The 18,480-nt window shown below is 39.6% G+C and overlaps 1 protein-coding gene across 1 annotated transcript in view; it reads right to left on the bottom strand.

Annotated features, from left to right (window-relative positions):
- LOC131875703 (rRNA biogenesis protein rrp36-like) overlaps positions 1-18,480 on the bottom strand; it is a 137,015-nt gene that overhangs the window by 82,802 nt on the left and 35,733 nt on the right. The gene's annotated exons all lie outside the window — the stretch shown is intronic.

Here is an 18,480-nt window from a genome sequence, read left to right on the forward strand (position 1 = left end):
TTTTGGGCCTACCCAGTTAAGGGCTTCAGACTTGTCGAAGATGTGAGTAATCAACAAGTGAGTGATCTAGCAAATAGCACATATTGCTTGGTTAGATCCTTGATAGCTCATTCCTAATGCATTCCAGCATTACTTCATTCTTCAACACATTCACACTCTTTCTAACTCATTAACCACCTTAAACCCTAGCAACAACCTAAAACCCTATACATGATGTCCTTATAAAGGAATTTGATTTCATGTCGGTCCAATAGGATTACAATACAATTTCCTAGGTTCAATGCATCTAGACATATTTGGTAACACAACACAAAAAGCACCGTTGAAGTGTCGGCACCGTCAAACAATTGGTGGATGGTAACTCATCACAAAATGCCGGTTGGTAACCCATCACAAAGTATTATCGGTTCATACAAAATACCAGTTTGAGCAAAATATTGGTTGCTGGTTTGACAAAATGAAGACTGGGAAATATGTGTTCTGCCACTTTGATCCTTCGTACTACTTGAGATCCTCAAACTGCTTGGGGTTAGCATACCACTTCAGATTGGTAAACACTTTCTACAAAACACCAATAGTCTAAGGACTATAATGCATCATACCATTTGGGAACAATTGCTGGTTGAGCATAACTCATACATATAAAAGTGATCTCAATGCAAGTGTGTGTCCATCAATGACAGTCACAACATAATCATTGAAAATGCCAACAATCTCCCCCTTTGGCATTGATGGCAACACTTAGGAAACTTTGACATTTAAGTGTTTTACAACAAATATATGCCATAATCAAAATTACTCCCCCTAAGCATATACACTATCCCTTTTCCAGAAAAATACAATGTATACTACTTCTTAACAGAAATAACATGAAAGTATACATCAAAACATTCAAAATTTATACTTCTCCCCCTTTGCCAACAATGACAACAAAATATTACAAACTAACCCCTGTTTCATTAAAATAATAAGTGTTTATGATAGGAAAGAATAAAACTTATCAAAAACTGATTTGAAGTCCTGTAAAAATTGTTTCATAGATAAGGACCAGGACTCAAGTAGGGAGGTAGCCACTTCTTTCTCTGTCTGCATCTAGGAGACCTGCTCTTCCATGGCATCTATTGTGCTCATCTCTTGAGTCACCGTTAAAGCATCTAGATTGAGATAACATTTTTGAAGGATCTGCAGGCATGGGAGTAGAACTAGTTGGAGTTCCTACAAATCTCAAGTCCGGTTGCTTATATCCAACTCTATTTTGGCAGACTAGATATGAAACCGGTGAATGGTTTGCCCATAAGCTGTAAAAGAGTCATATGATTTCTTGAAGGTACTCATGTATAACTACAAGTCAGTTTGTAGCTTTTGCTTCTGCATAAGCACATCATCATAGAAGAGATAGGGTTGGAAAATCTTACTCAGTAGTAGATTCCCCTCATCCAGAGCATTCCTAATGTCTTTTTGTGCTTTTTGCAGTTCAGATCGGAGCTCATTAAGCTTCTTCACTAGGGAAATGTTGAGAGCCTTTTGATTCTCTTTCTTGGCATTTTCCTTTGCTACCTCTTCTAAGCTCTACACCTGTCATCCACTACTGTGCATAGGAGCTTCAATTGTACCAATGATGAATCAACATTGGGGAGGTTTGTGCCGGGTAACAAACCGGTAAGAGTGTCCACCGTAGCTTGGATCACATCTTCCTCCATCTTCCTCCTTAACACTTCAAGGCATTCTTGAGCAACCTTAATGCTCTGTAGCAGCTCCATTTCATTTGCAGACTAGAGGTCAAAAGGACTAGTGAGATGAGCCGGTTTGGCTTGACTACTGGTTGCCTTTGGAGTTTCCATCTGCATGCTCTTTGTCACTTCTACTTCCTTGTCCTCCTTTGCCTTCTTCTTTTCTGCTTCTTTTCTCTTTTCCTCTTCCTTATCCTCCTCTGCCTTCTTCTTCTCTGCTTCCTTCCTCTTCTCCTCTTCCTTTTCTTCCTCTTCCTTCTTCTTTTCTACTTCCTTTCTCTTCTCCTCTTCCTTTCTCTTCTTCTCATCCTCTTTTCTCTTTTCTTCCTGTTTCCATTTCTCCTCATCTTCTTCCTTTTTCTTCTTCTCTTCCTTATCCTTTTCTTCTTTCTTCTTCTTTGCATATTCTTGTTTCTTTTTCTCTTCATCCTCTTCTCTTCTTTTCTTTTCATCCTCTTTTCTCTTTTCCTCCTATTTCCATTTCTCCTCATCTTCTTCCATTTTCTTCTTCTCCGCTTGTTTCTTTGCTACCTCTTCCTGTTTGTCCTCTGCTTGCTTTTCAACCTGTTCAACCTACTTCTCATGTCCTGTTGCTTTAGATGGTGTGTCTTGCACAACATCTTCTACATCTAGAGCATCGACATCAATAGTGCATGTAGGTTCAACAACCGGGTTTCCTTCAATATCAAACACTTCATCGGGTTTAGTTATTGCTGGTTCTTGCTCAGCCTTCATGTTGGCTTCAGCCACTTGATGCATCTTAAGAGCTTCTAGAGAAAGAGTGTGTGTATTCTTGATCACTTCTTTACTCTTTCCTTCTAGTAATAGGAGTCCTCTTCTTCTCATGAAGAAGAGGCCTTTGTATTTATTCATAACTTCAAAAAGTTCTAAATTTGATACATTAGGAAAATGTTGAGCAAACAATTTCTCTCTCACTTCCTGTTCCTTTTCTATGGAAATGCGCCATTTATTGTCTAAGGATTTATACAAAGAATCTGGTGTCTCAGATCTAGTTTTTTAAGGCGACCGATCATTAACACATAAATACTTAATGATTTCTTGTTCAACTACTTCCTTTTCATCATCATTGAAATCATCAAAACAATCAATCAAATCATTCAACACTTTTCTCATAATATTTTGGATGGTTCTTTGACAATGTGTCAAAGGTTTGTAGGAAGAAATGTCAATATTTACCGGTGTCGATGATGCTGGTTCATTCTTTGTCTTTTTCCTTGCTTGTTTTGTCTTATTGGGTTTTTCTTCAGACATAGTTTCTTTTGAGTCTGGTGAATTATTCCTTGTCTTCCTCTTCCTCTCGAAGAGTTTGGCAGGTGCCGCTTCCAGTTTCTTCTTTGCAGGTGATTGCTTGGTCACTTTGGGACTAGCTGTAGTAACTGGTGCCGATGCCGAAGGCACTACCTTTCCTTTCTTTTCAGGAGGTTCTACAACTAGTGCAACCCTTTCCAAATAGGTGCCGGTTCTCTTTGCCTTAGGATCAAGAGGTGAGGTGATTAGGGTAGAAGCATACCCATCCAACATATCATACATCACCTCATAGCCCATAGACCCTACTTCTTCTTGTCTGGGCTCAACAACCTCCATTATGCATTCATCCACATTGATGATAAAGCAAATATCATCTTCATATTTCTTGACAATGTCACTAGATATCCTCATCTTCAGACTCATCTTGCTTTTGAACTCATCAAAGTACTTGTTCACAACTTCAGGGTAGTTGGTTCCAACTGCTTGCAGGCTTTCTTTGATTTGCTTGGTAATCGGTTGGTCAGCAGACCACTGAATATCTCCCACTCCGGTGAAGTAACCTTGGAAGTAGAAAAATAGTCCTACTAGTAGTTTTCCAAACTTGAATTTTAATGCATTATCTTGTTTGATTGATTTAAGATTCAATAGGAGTTGCCTCTGCATACTAGTGCAGAGGTCAAATGATGCATCTTCCTTGATTATCTGGTAAGCAACATTTACCACTGTAGCATATACAGAGTTAATTCTGCTGACATGGAACGTCTGGTATCCAATCACCATGCACACATATTTCATGAGGTCATCCTTGATGGAATTAACAGTCATTCCTCGTGAGTCGCTCACTAAACCGGTGAGCTTGGTCATTTCAGTCTTGATGATCTTCCTCAAGGCTGGCACTTCATCGACGTTGCAGAAACTAGTGATGGCATGAACAACTTGTGGTGTGATATTATGCATTCTCTCCAGGTACATCTTGTCACCATGAACTCTTCTCATAATGATTCTAATGTGGTCGTCTATGAAATCCTCTAGGAAGTAAACCACATTGTGAAGTTTCTTCTTCTCCAAAATGCTATACTCTGGTTTGATCTTTTTATCTTTCTCACAAAATAGACCTAGCTGCGAGTGGATTGCTAGAGACCCTAGGTCTTTAATTTTACAGTCTATATAATCAGATTTTCCTTCTTCCACTATTACTCTAGCAGGAACTTGTGATAGGGCATTGTATTTGGACTTGCGTTGAATGAAGCTTACTGAATTGACAGATGCACTAGAGCTAGTATGAGATGTGGAAGCCATGATAAAAATAGAAAACTCGAGAAATACCTTTTGGAAATCGAGAATTTAGGGCTTTTAGATTCTACTTCACCTCACACTTCGTTGGTTGCAGAATCACTACTTTGCATTCTTCTCTTGACCATTTGTAATTTGCTTCTAAATCTCCTTCAAGGTTTCTAAATTTCTCTGAATCACAGCACAAATCACCTTTTCATCGCTCTGCACTTGAAAACCTTCTTCGCTCGAAAAATGATAGTGAGAAATGATTTGAAAATTCCTTTAAAGCATTTTCCTCACCAACTATAATTAATGCTCCACCATTAGGGCGTAATCCCTAATTTTCCTTTTACCATTTCCGGTCTTCCGCCAAATGATAGGTATTGCATACCGGTTAAGGTCTTTTACCGGTGTAAACTGGGGGTTCGAAACATTTCGCCGTTTTCTCCCCCTAAGCTTTTTTGATGCTTAGTTTGTTGGTTTCGTTATTTCAACACTAGGTGTAAAAACCAGTTCTTCTTGCAACATTGCTGGTTTCTTCTTCCAGGTTTTGTTCATAGCCACTTGAACAATGTCAATATCAATCTTTCCTTCTAGAGTGACCAGTATAATATCAGATATACTCCTTCTACTTCTGCAGAATCTCGCAATGTGACCTGGTTTGTTGCAATGATAGCAGACCATTCTAGGTGCTCTCCAAGGTCCATTATTCATGTTACCGTTCTTCCTCCTGCATGTTGTAGCAGTGTGACCATGACCATGATAGATCATACAATTTTCTCTCCATCTAGTTGCCGCTTGATAGCCACCGCTTCTTGACTGATGATTAAAGGTATTAAACCGGTTGTGATTCTGGTTCACAAAAGGTTCTGGACCAACTCCTTGAGTCCTCTGAGGATATCTTCCAGTGTTGTTCATAAAAGACCTGCATTCAGATGCTCTATGCCCAAACTTATTGCATGCATAATAGTTACCATTGAATCTATAGGATCTAGGCTTATCATTTAGAAAATAAGGAAAATTATTGTAAGCCTTACTCCTACACACATTGGTAGTCTGTCCTTCTTTAAGACAGTTAAAGCAAACGGGTTTAAACTTTTGCTTACCTTTATCCTTTGATGTCTGTTGTTTCTTCAATGCTCCAACATTTGTACCAGAGGTCTCACCTTCCTCATGACCAGAATAACCAAGTCCATCAATATTCTTGATAGGTTTGGCAGATTCAAGCTTTTGCTCTAGCTTAACAGAACTCTTGTTGAACTTAGCAAGTATTTCCTTTGACTCAAAGAGTTCTTTTGAAATAGAAACATTTGTTTCTATCAGATTTGCATTCTCAGAGATGGTCATGTTCAGTTCTCTTTGCATGTCTTCCTTTTTCACTTTGCTCGCATGGAGTTGAGCAGTTAGGGCACTGATCTCTTGCTTCAGCGTGGAGATTTCATGATCTTTGTCTTTTATCAGATCTTCAGCTTTCCTCCAATTCTTAAGCTCTTGGCACATTCAGATAGTCAGTCCTTCCAACCCCTTTCTCAAATTGGAATTGGATTCATTCAGCTTTTCTACTTCTTGGATTAGGGCTTTCATGTCTGCTTCATCAAAAGAACTTTTTTCAGATAGCTCCATCAACTTTTCAGCACGTTCTCTCCTTTTTGCATGAGAGGCCTTATATTTGACCATAAGATCATCATAGGCTTGCTCAGACTGAGTGAGCCGATGAGTAAGTTCCCTCAATGTGTATTCCCCCATATCTCTTTCCAAGTGGTTAAACTTATAGAAAGGTAGGCTCTGATACTAATTGATGAATACTAAGAGGGGGAGGGGGGTGAATTAGTATGCCAAAAATCAATGTACTTAAACACTTTGCTAGACTAACAGTAAACTGGTAAAACAATTTAGCAGACAAACCGGTTAGCACACATGCAAACCAAATAGAAAATAATGCATTCACCCATAGAAGCACAAACACCATAACACAAGAGATTTTGACGTGGAAACCCAAATGGGAAAAACCATGGTGAGATGGAACTCACAAGTAACTATTTGCAGAATAGGAACCAGACTGGTTAAGGTCATACAATGTTCTTTACCAAAACAGATCCTGTTAGGAATCTCAATCTCTATTAGGAGATAAGTCCGATTAAAGACTACCTTGCTAGAGGATTTTAGATCCACAGATGTGAACCACCTTGTTAGAGGATTTACAAAAGGCTTTTGGGCCTACCCGGTTAAGGGCTTCAGACTTGTCAAAGATGTAAGTAATCAACAAGTGAGTGATCTAACAAATAGCACAGATTGCTTGGTTAGATCCTTGATAGCTCATTCCTAATGCATTCTAGCATTACTTTAGTCTTCAACACATTCACACTCTCTATAACTCATTAACCACCTTAAACCCTAGCAACAACCTAAAACCCTAGACATGATGTCCTTATAAAGGAATCCGATTTCATGTCGGTCCAATAGGATTACAATACAATTTCCTAGGTTCAATGCATCTAGATATATTTGGTAACATGACACAAAAAACACCGTTGAAGTGTCGACACCGTCAAACAATCGGTGGATGGTAACTCATCACAAAATGCTGGTTGGTAACTCATCACAGAGTATTACTGGTTAATACAAAATACCGGTTTGAGCAAAATACCGGTTGTCAGTTTGACAAAATGAAGACTGGGAAATATGTGTTCTGCCACTTTGATCCTTTGTACCACTTGAGATCCTCAAACCGCTTGGGGTCAGCATACCACTTTAGATCAGTAAACTTTCTACAAAACACGAATAGTCTAAGGACTATAATGCATCATACCGGTTGGGAACAATTGTCGGTTGCACATAAATCATACATATAAAAGTGATTTCAATGGAAGTGTGTGTCCATCAATGACAATCACAACATAATCATAAAAAATGCCAACAAATTAGGGGTGTTGCCCCTTCAAGAGGTGAACTAAAGGTATATGCTCCACATCAATCAGGTATTGAATAGTCAAATATTTTTTCAGGATTGATGTGTTGAAGGATGCTACTCCTCAGGGGAGCAACATAATGGACTATGGAAGCTTGTGCCTCCACTTTGACATTGTTGTCAAAGGGGGAGAAAAAGTGAAGCAAAGAAGATATCTGCAGAAATTGGGGGAGAAGATGTGAAGCAGAGAGATATCTTTGTATATCGCCATCAATGCCAAAGGGGGAGATTGTTGGCATTATGTGAACTGGTATGAGGACATGATGACATTGTATGTTGTCATTGATGTCAATATGCTGAAGAAGAGAGAACTGGTATATGTGAGAACCGATATGTTACCAAGAACTGGTCTATGTGAGAACCGGTATAACATTATGAACCGGTATATGTGCCAAAGTGAAGCCGTTTGTTTGTTCAAGGTGAACCAACATGTTGATATGGGAACTGGTACATGGAAGCTTTGTATGACTATCGGTTGGTAGTCTCAACTTTAGGGTTTCCAGTTGAAGTGCTTCAATCCTGTGTGACTCAACCGGTGACTTTGTGTGATGAGTTAGCATTGTAACGAAGAATAGATCGTGTTGCCATGTCAGCCTTGTGCATGAGAAGGATCTTGCATGAAGGAGATTGTTCCTATCTACCTCAGCAATGTGCGAAGTCTATAAATAGTGAAAATGTGCGATGGGTTATCAGCTGCCATGAAAGCGGTGGAAAAAAAACGATGGAGAACGTCTTGAGATCGGTTCAAGACTGTTGCATTTAATGCAATGTGCTCAATGGTTAGGATTGAACCATTTGAATTGTTTAACCTAACAAGTTTAGGGTTTAGGTTTTATGCTACCGACCTATCTATTTCCTATAAGGTCGATGTTGTCTTTCTTTATGAGGTTGTTGGCAAAAGTTGTGAGTGTGTATCCAAGTGAAGAGAAACGTGATTCTTTCCAGACCAGAGGAGAGAAGTGATACCTGTATACGGTGAAAATGGATAACAACAATGTTGAAAGACTAAATAGATTCAACCACAAAACCCTATCCTAACAACAACAAAGATCCACCATAACATATGAAGATTACCTAAGACAATGCAAATCAAATGAAATCACAAAGATTATACCATCACATGTCCAATAGGGTTTGGATCTCCATTCTTCCTATCTCCATTGATCTTGCTTGATAGATTTGCTCTCAGATTTTATGTGCACAAGAGCTCAACAAAGAACGGAAATGTGGTTGCAAGTAAGCTTGATTGCATATGCAAGTTTGAAAGTGTAGTCGAGGCTGAATGCATAATGAGGGTTTGATAATGAAGGAAGCATCTCCTTATATAAAAAACACTATAAGAAATGGAGGGATAAGATTGAGAGGTGTAAAAAGAGGTCAGCTATAATTAGAGGGTGGGTAAAGAAAATAATAAAATAATAAGAGGGTAGGTAGTGTATGAATTAAGAGATGAATGACATGTGTCATAGGTAGAAAAGGTTAATGAATTAATTAAATAAATAAAGATTTATTTAATTAATAGAGGAAGTGGGATCAATTAAATAAATAAAAGTATTTATTTAATTTAGAAAAAGGATAATTTAAATAAATAAAGGTATTTATTTAAATAAGAAATAAGGCTAGAAGAGGATAAATGAATTAATTAAATAAATAAAGATTTATTTAATTAATAGAAGAATTAGGCTAAAGTAATTAAATAAATAAAATATTTATTTAATTAGACATGACAATTTTAGGTGTCTACATTTTGCCCCTCTTTGAGACAATGTAGCTTTGTCATGTTGTTTCAAAGAAGATAAGATGAACTGATACAAAGTTGCACCAAGATGGGAATGATATGCCCCCTCGAGAGATTGGATGAAAATGTCTGAAAAGATCGCAGACAATCTCTTGATAAGAAAGAATGGCTAGAAATGATTGATCGGATAGAGTAGAGTGACAGAGTCACAGGATAATGAAGACTGACATGGGAAATGTGGGCTAGGGCTAGGGCAGTCTATAAAATAGACCACGAGGGAATACATCCTCATTCTCATCCACATATTCAAGAGATCAGTGTGCAGAGAGAAAACAGAGCAGCAAAAGTTAGTAGCAATGGTATTGGTTCATAGATTCAATCACGTTCGCCGATTTCAGAGGCCAGCCGATGTAGTAGAGCCGGTAAGTACCACAAAACCTCCTTGTACTTTGTTGCAATAAATATTGTCATTAATGCATCTTAGGTAGTGCAATAAATGTGCTTTAGGATAATGTCAAAAAATGTCAAAAATATGTAGGTGCGTCTATGTTGGTGCCAGACGCGTCTATGTTGGCTAGGCACGTCTATATTTGTGCCAGGCACGTCTATGCTAGGAAAAACATCTATACCAGATGCGAGCGCATCTGCGTAGTGTAGGAAATGTGGGCACGTCTGTGCAGGACATGCACGTCTGTGCAGAGCAGAGGCACATTTGTGTATTTCAGGCGTGTCTATGCAAAGCGGGCATGTTTGTGCAGTCTGTAAGCACGTTTATGTCATGAAGGTGCGTTTATGTCTTCAAGGTCGAATCAGCAATTTTGTGATGAACATACACTGTCGATTGGATAAGCTGCTGAGAGAATACATTCAAGCAGGTCCTCTAGAGAAGACTAGGATAGCAGATAGGGCTAGGATTGACAATTCTGTGATAGAACATACATTGCCAATTATGAAACTACTCAAGAGGATACACTCAAGCAGAGGCCCTAGGATCAGATAGATCGAGGCACTTTGTGATGAACAAGGAGTACCAAGACATAGTACTTTGTGATGAACATGGAGTACCAATAGGAGCAACACTTTGTGATGAACAGGGAGTGCAAATATAAGCAACACTTTGTGATGAACAAGGAGTGCAACACACGTAGTACTTTGTGATGAACAGTGAGTACCACTAGGATAAATAGCAACACTTTGTGATGAACAGTGAGTGTCACTAGGATAGATAGCAACACTTTGTGATGAACAGTGAGTGTCACTACAATAGATAGAAACACTTTGTGATGAACAATGAGTGTCACTTTGACTGACATGATTGATTTGCTTGACTTCAGGAGTACTTACCTATGCTGGAGTCATGGGAGAGATTCCCATCGACTTAGAGGTTACGACCAGAGTTGACATTCGAGGATAGGGCTACCATTGAGGTTATGGGTCTGAGATATATTCTGTATGTGCCTGAGTTTTGGGCAAACATGGGTTTGCTAACTGTGCTAGCTGAGAGGTGGCATTCAGAGACATGCACTTTTCATTTGCCTATGGGTGAGATGACAGTCACCTTAGAGGATATGTACAGGATACTGCAGATACCGATCGATGGGGAGTTGATTCCTTATGATCAAGATGGAGACAGGGAGGCATTGAGACGAGTGTTCCAGGATCCGTGACTGGAGATGAGGGTTGGACACATGGCATGGGACATGATGACAATGACAGGACTAGCACTACCAACAGTGCTAGGAGGAGTGATCAGTGGGTTCCTGTGTCCAGATAGGGTGACACAAGGGTTGGTTGTGGGTTGGGGGAGCATCTTGGAGACACTAGTTACATAGCATACCAGATATGCCTAGGGACCGTGCGTGCTGGCACACTTGTACTATGAGCTTCATTAGTTTGTTTATCATGGATCCGTAGGATTGGGTTGCAGAATGACATTATTGGAGGTGTGGGCATATGAGCATCTGCGAGTGACACAACCGATATATTTTAGAGGCAAGGGTCATGGACGTAGTTTTGTTCATTTATATGATATGATTACCTCACAGCCACGAATTGGCAGGTTGGAGCACTAACATCGAGTGATTGATGAGATTGACACTATGATATAGATGCCGTACCGCAAGTGCGAGCAGTGGGAGGATGATGCAGTGGAGCTACCCTATACCTTCAGGAGAAGATATTTGATTGGGCAGATGCCCTATGTACTGGAGAGGCAGTTAGTGGACAAGGTATGCAGGCAGTTTGGTAGGATCCAGTGGATGCCATGGGGTTTTGGTATGTATGCATGGACAGTACGAGACTAGGCACACTTTGGGCCACTGTTATCATATGATCAGGCCATGATGCAGTTGGTAGAGATGGTGCTCATGCCATGGGATATGTGGCCTGAGATTGAGGATGCAGGTATGGATGCAGAGTACACTACATATTGGACAGAGCATCCATTTCCACTCCTGACAGACCCAGGTGAGCAGATAGATGGAGATGGCGAAGGGGATAGGGATGATGATGGGGATGGTGGAGGTAGAGGCCGACAGAGGAGGCGGGGTGCAGTTGGAGAGAGGTGAGTGGCTCCATGGAGAGAGGGTGGGGAGGAGAGATAGGCTCAGGTGGTGAGGGGTCACAGTGGATTGCCATTATAGGTGCCAGTAGCACAGGGTCCTAGACAGGTGTAGGGATAGGGACAAAGGCAGGTATAGGTATAGACAGAGGCACAGGCACATGCATAACCACCAATAGAGGGGGAGCCACAGGCACAAGCACAGGGGGTCGAGGAGGAGGAGGATGAGCTATTTGAGCTGAGGGAGATCTGTCAGGGATAGGTAGATGAGATCCAGGATCTAGAGAGGGAGATAGCTAGGCTCAAGAGACAGCTAAGGGATATTGAGCGGGAGCGAGATCAGGCCATTCAGCTCTACACTGAGGCTGAGATAGCACTGAGGGCTGGGAGGTAGGTGACAAAGGACACAAGGGCTGGATACGCCTATGTTCTACAGGAAGGGGAGGAGATAGGCTATTGGTGAGACCTATACTATGGGGTAGTGCCACCAGAGCAGCGGGCTAGGAGCTTTCGCAGACTATCATGGACAACGACGACCACGGGAGGGAGTCAGAGGAGACAGGCGTCCAATGGTGGGGTTGTGGGTCTTCCACCACCACTAGATAGAGGGGACAGGAGAGATTATCCTAGGGTGGGTCCTTCTAGGGCTTAGACTCCATCGAGGCCAGGCGGCTTCGAGGGAGGGAGTTCATCATAGCCATAGAGGGCTCCCTGTGTATCAGTTTTGTACCATTTTATATTATGATGTAGACACCTTCGGGTGATTGTAGCCATATGATTTTGACATGATTGTATCATGACACTTTTGATTATATATATATATGAGATGATTCATTCTTGCGGAAGCTATATGCATGTGTACCTATGTGATGAGATGTTTTATGATGTATGTTTCTATGTGATGATTATGATATGGATGCAAATATGTACATGATGAAATGCAATATTTTTGATCTTTTATGTTTTTAATATGTTATGTATGATGGAAATGTGAATGTATGAAATGCAAATGAATATGATAATGCAAATGACTATTTACATGATAAAAATGTAAGATGTGCTAACATGTGTTGTGTGCAGGATGTGATGCAATTGAGATATCTATATGTATGTATGAAATGCTTATATGTGGTAATGCAGGTGCAACTACATGAAATGCAAATGTTTTTTGGCATGTCATTATACTCAGTCATGTGATAGCAGGCTACACGAACTCAAGAAGGATGATGGAATTCAATCAAGAAAGAGGGATGACAGATAGAAGATATGGAAGTGAAAAGAGCTTCTTGTGCATTATCATCATTGAGCTTTATTATGGCAAGTAGGTTATGAAAATCGAGGCATATGTTCGACCCAGAAAGTCATTATACCTGTTTGCATGGAGATAAGACAATCTCAAACAAGGAATGCCCCAGTTCACACTAGACTCACAGTATCCTCATATCCTTAGACAAGTCATAGCATTACTAAGAGACAATCCACAGACAACAAAGAAAAATAGGTGATGATACCCCATCCTCGCCTTTCTAGTCAAAGACATCCTGGAGATAGAATCTCTAGTTAGAGACATCTTGGAAAAGCTAAAAGACATGTCACCAAAAAGATAAAATCAAAAGAAAACCAAGACTTGACACCAACATCCACTGTAGTCCTCAAGTTTAGTGTCTCTTGTCACTTGTATAAGTCTTATTTGATTGTGGTCACAATGTTTACTTTCACAAAAAGGATAGATAGCACTAAACCATAATGTTGTTTGAGTCTATTGAAAGATTTGATTTGTTGAAGCCCATTGTTACTATTGTGTCTCATCTGAAATTGACTAAATCCATGAAACTGATACTTTATTGCAGAGAAGACAAAACTTTATTGCGGATTGGTGATGCAGGTGTTGCTTTATTGTGGATTGTGCATGGATAGATTGAAGAAAATTGGAAGAAATTGTATTCCTCAAAAACATGTGATGCTCTCAATTCCACACCCATCACTAGACATAGGATTTGCCTTAGCCATAGATAGGATCTGATTTATTATGGATGGAAAGGTTGAAAAGGAGGGATTATTATGAATGGCTAACCAATCTTCGGTAGATCAATAATAAACCATGATGGGAACAAGTAAGTTTATTATGAATGAATAGGTTGTGAGTGTGTGCAAAGTGAAAGGATGAAATGGAATCCTAAAGGAGGGAGGAGAAATGTCTTTATGCATGGCACTGGTGACCCATTTTTCACCATGGTACTTGCCCAGGGCGCCACCGAAGTGGTTTTCACCATTGGACGAAATGTTTTTTTTTGTTTTTATTTTTTCAATTTTTTCAATTTTTTTGTTTGTATTTTTGAATCAAGGGATACTCTAAAGAGCTATGTGTAAAAATTATGAAGGTGCATGCTATTGATAGGATCCTCCAAAGGTTCACCCTCTATAGTTGAGAGTTGATATGCACTAGATCCATATGCTGTTGTGATGATGTAAAAACCAAGCTAGTTTGGTTCGAACTTGCCCTTCTTCTCTCTGTCTTGCTGATTTTTAGGATTTTCTCTAAGAACCAAATCGCCTACCTCAAATGTGTGAGGCTTGAATTTATGATTGTAGCTATGAGTCATTCATTGTTGATAAGCCTTGAGATGATTAAAAGCAGTTTGTCTTCATTCATCCAATAGTTCAAGTTCTTGTAAGCAAGAGACCCTATAGTCTTCATCACTGATAATGTTTTTCAAAGAGACTCATAAAGAGGGTAACTCAACCTCAATAGGAAAGATAGCTCTAGTTCCATAGACAAGTGAATAGGGTGTAGCTCCTGTAGGCATGCAGATGCTTGTGCGGTAGGCCCAAAGTGCGGGATTAAATTGGATATGCCAATTATGGCCAGTGTCGTCACCTGTCTTTTTTAAGATTTTAAGGATTGTTTTATTAGATGCCTCAGCTTGACTATTACCTTGGGGGTAATATGGTGTAGAAAAAAGATGGGTAATATGGAAGTGGTCACAGAGTTCACGAACATCATGATTTTTGAAGGGATGTCCATTATCAGTGATGATGGAAACAGGAATACCGTATCGACAAATGATATAGTTGAGAATGAATGTAGCAATTTGTTTTCTAGTAACTTGTGTGAGAGGCATGACTTTGATTGATTTTGTGAAATACTCTGTGGCAGTGATGATGAATTTATGACCATTGGAAGATGGAGGGTGAATCTTGCCTATGAGATTGAGTCCCCACTGACAAAAGGGCCAAGGAGTCACAATTGGTTGAAGTTCTTGCGCTGACGCATGGATGAGGTCTCCATGAAGTTGACACTGCTTACATTTCTTGACAAATTGATATGAATCTTTTTCCATATCGGGCCAATAATATCTAGTCCTGATGAGTTTCTTAGCTAAGGTAGGACCACATATCCCTTCATGTACTTCACATAACACAATCTGAGCTTTGTCACTTTCTAAACATTTAAGAAGAGTGCCATCTAGACCTCGACGGTATAGGATATCAGCTAAAATGACATATCAAGAAGATTGGTGAATGAAAGTGCAACATTGGTTATTGGATTGGTCAGGAGGAAGGGTATTGTCATGAAGGTATGTGAAAATGGAACTGTATAACTGGGACTTAGAACCAACAACACATATCATCTCAGTAGGAGTGATTTCATATGAGGGAACCAAAAGGTTATCCACCAAGAACTCATAGCGGGTCTCATTCGATGGTAGATCAATTAGTGAAGCAATTGTAGCCATGGCATCCGCAGCTCGATTTTACTCTCTGGGTATCTACTCAAAGTCTATCTTCGTGAACTATTGTTTCAAGTCATCCACCATTCTTTTATAGGGCATTAATTTCTCATCCTTTTTTTGGTAGTCATTAGTTTCTTGACAAATTACAAGTTGAGAGTCCCCAAAAACATGAAGTTCCTGGATCTTCCATTGAACTGCAATCCATAATCCAGTTGTTAATGCCTTGTATTCCACTATGTTATTAGTGTAGGGAAATGATAATCGATATGATTTTGGTAAATAATCCCCTTGAGGAGTTATGAAGAGGATGCCAGCTCCTGCCCCAAGCTGTGTGTATGAGCTGTCAAAGTATAGTTGCCAAGGCTTTGCATGTGACATTGTTAAAATGGATTCATCTAGAAATTTTGAAATTAGAGGAACATCATCTAACATGGGAGTGTCTGCTAACTGATCTATGATAGCTTGTCCTTTTATTGCTTTTCTGTCCACATACTCGATGTCAAATTCACTCAGGAGCATCACCCATTTGGCTAGTTGGTTCGTAAGTGTTGCTTTATTGAGAAGGTATTTCAATGGATCGATCCTTGCAACCAACTTAGTCTTATGAGTTAGCATGTAATGTCATAATTTATATGAATCAAAGACCATAGTGAGACATGCACACTCAATTGTTGTGTAGTTTAGCTCATATCCCACCAATGTGCGACTGATGTAGTAGACTGCTTTTTCTTTGCCCTTACCAACTTATTGTGCTAAGAGTGCCCCCAGTGTTGTTGAAGTAGCTGATATACATAGTAATAGAGGTTGGTCTGGAATTGGTGGCATCAAAACTGGTGGATTCAGAAGATAATCTTTGAGTGTCTGGAAAGCTCGTTGACAATTATCATCCCATTTGAATTTGATGTTTTTTATGTAGCAAGTGCTGAAAAGGATTACACTTATCTGCCAGTTGTGCTATTAATCTTCATATGGACTGGAGTCTCCCTTGCAAAGATTGAAGTTGACAGATATTTCTTGGTGGTTGCATCTCTAGGATGGCCTTGAATTTTGCTGGATCACCTTTGATTCCTCTCTTTGATACAATGAATCCCAAGAGCTTCCTAGAGGTTACTCGAAAGACACATTTCTTGGGGTTTAATCTTACTTTATACTTTTCCAACCGATCAAAGATGACTGAAAGTATGTCCAAAAGTGCATCTCTGTCTATTGATTTACCCAAGAGGTTGTCAACATAATCTTCCACAGTCACGTGCATGAGATCATGAAAGATAGTAGTCATGGCTCTTTGATATGTAGCGCCTGCATTTTTTAGCCCAAAGGGCATGACATTCCAACAGAAAGTTCCCCAAGGACAAGTGAATGCTATTTTGTGCTGGTCCTTGGATGTAATTTTTATTTGATTGTAACCAGAGAATCCATCCATCAAAGATAACATCGCATGACCTGTTGTGAGATCGACAAGTCAATATTTGGTAATGGAAAATCATCCTTAGGACAAGCTTTGTTGATGTCTTTGAAATCTGTACATATTCTGATACTATGATCTAGTTTGTTGATAGGCACTAAGTTGGAGATCCATTTGGGATAATCAATTGGGTGTATGAATCCAACATCCAATAATTTCTCAAGCTTTGCTTTGACTAATAATGCCACTTGTGGATGCATCTTTCTTAATTCTTGTTTCACTGGTTTTGCTCCCGGTTTAACTGTCAAATGATGCATTACCAAATCCGGATCTAATCCAGGCATATCAGCATATGACCATGCAAAGTTGATTTGTCGTTCTATGAAGAAACTTATGAATTTTGACCTTTCTGACTCTATCAAAGATTGAGCCAGGAATATGTTGTGTGGAACTTCTTCTGTGCCAATGTTTGTTTTGATAGTCTCCTCTACCAACATGGATGATTTTTCCTCATATTATGCTAGGAGAATGTCGAGCCTTCCATCTTCGGGTGCCTCAGAGAGGTTTTCACCCTTAGATACGTCCTTTCTTTTTACTTTTTTGGGGTCAGACAGTGCCACAATGTGGTTTTCGCCATAAGACCCTTGGTTTGTTTTTATTTTTATATTTTTGTGACTGGAAGGCCCAACACCCTCACCAAAATATGCCATGCTATTGAGTTCTATAGTGTATCTCACTTTATGGTCCCCAGGGGGAAGATCATCTCGTATGCCAAGATAGTCAATAAAAGCTTCATCATTTTGGAATGTGTCAAACTATGTAGGTCCTTCATGGTCCCAGTCAATAAGTTGGTGATGAACAAGGGGAAGGCCTTTGAAGTCTTTGAAGTTAGCGGGGCTAAGAGTGAAGATGTAGTTATATTCAGGTATGGCAAGGTAGTTATCAAGGTCATTGTTGGCACTCTCCTCATCAGTCTCGATCATGAATGAATCCAAATTATCATCACTAGTAGCGCATTCTAGGATAGGTGTTCTCATTCTATGTGATTTCAACCTAGGACCTAGAGGCAAGGACTGTATGGGATCCTCCAGGGTTGTTTCTTGAGCAACTTTGAGTTTTCTATAAAATTCCTCTTCTTCTGTGGGTTCATCTGGTTCTCTGAATGTCTCGGTGAGCTCATAGTCACTGGCGGATTTGTTTGAACCCCATTCCCATTCATTGGAGTCTGTGGAATAGCGATTCTCTTGTTGAATTTTGGCAGCTTTGATTTGTAATGCTTCTTCTGTCCTTTGAGTGTGGACCTTGGAAGTCACGAAACCAAGTCCCTCCAAGTGTTCCTTTTTTAATGTCAATTCAGGTTGTAAAGGTTGATTTTCCATTATTTGAGACATGTCAAAATCATGAGTGATCTTGGCTCCACTTTGTGCCATCATTTGTAAGAAATACTGTCTATCTCTCCTCATTATTTCCTTGACCAATCTATTGAAACAGGGATCCATAATGGAGTCTTCCACTTCTACTGAATGTATTGAAATGTTGTCCATATTGTCATTGTGTGTATCATTGTTATTTGTAGTGTCCATGTTCTCAACTTTTGGAATGTTTCTATAAGCATCCATGTTAGGTAATGTAGTATGATCAAAATTGAAAAAGATATCATTGTCATACTCATAGGAACTCATGTTTGCGGACTCTTGAGCCTCTTTATCTTTTCTCCTAGATTTTTGGGAATGGGTTTCAACTATGAACTAGGTATTGACCAAGATGTGTGAGACTAGATGAATATGGAAAGAGTATGGAA

This window comes from Cryptomeria japonica, chromosome 5 (assembly GCF_030272615.1).
Source record: "Cryptomeria japonica chromosome 5, Sugi_1.0, whole genome shotgun sequence".
Lineage (NCBI taxonomy): Eukaryota > Viridiplantae > Streptophyta > Pinopsida > Cupressales > Cupressaceae > Cryptomeria > Cryptomeria japonica.